General features: G+C 44.9%; 1 protein-coding gene across 1 annotated transcript in view; it reads right to left on the bottom strand.

Annotated features, from left to right (window-relative positions):
- The window catches only part of LOC106870824 (unconventional myosin-Ie), a 55,371-nt gene that overhangs the window by 2,993 nt on the left and 51,719 nt on the right, over positions 1–659 (bottom strand). The window lies entirely within an intron of this gene.

Here is a 659-nt window from a genome sequence, read left to right as displayed (position 1 = left end):
GATGGTGGTGGTGGTGGTGGTGGCAGCAGCAGCAATTGTGGTAGTGGTGGTGGCAGCAATGGTGGTGGTGGTGGCAATGGTGGTGGTGGTGGTGGCAATGGTGGTGGTGGTGGTGGTGGTAGTGGTGGTAGTAACGATGATGACAATGCAATGATGAACTTATTGTATACAGTGCTCAAGTGTATGACAACTCATTACAAAAGATTAAAAGATGGATCAAACAGCAGACTCAAGTTAGACAAAGTGTCACAGCAGAGACAGCCAAAAGTAGATGCATAGTATACAAGATAAACACACAAGAAGCCAGACAAGTGAAGACTAAGAGAACCATAAAGACCAAAGGGTACATTGGCTTATCAGGATTAGTGTTGAGGAATTTTGGAAAGCATGGAATTTTTGAAGGAGGCAGCGTTTTGATAGTTAACAATGGATGCAGAATAGTTTATGCCATGGTCTGACAATTCTTAGCATAAAAATCATCATCATCATCATCATCCGTTTTCCATGCTAGCATGGGTTGGACGATTTGACTGAGGACTGGTGAAACCGGATGGCAACACCAGGCTCCAATCTGATTTGGCAGAGTTTCTACAGCTGGATGCCTTTCCTAACGCCAACCACTCAGAGAGTGTAGTGGGTGCTTTTACGTGTCACCCGCA

This window comes from Octopus bimaculoides, chromosome 12 (genome assembly GCF_001194135.2).
Source record: "Octopus bimaculoides isolate UCB-OBI-ISO-001 chromosome 12, ASM119413v2, whole genome shotgun sequence".
NCBI classification, from domain to species: domain Eukaryota; kingdom Metazoa; phylum Mollusca; class Cephalopoda; order Octopoda; family Octopodidae; genus Octopus; species Octopus bimaculoides.
This window is presented reverse-complemented; position numbering and strand designations above follow the sequence as displayed.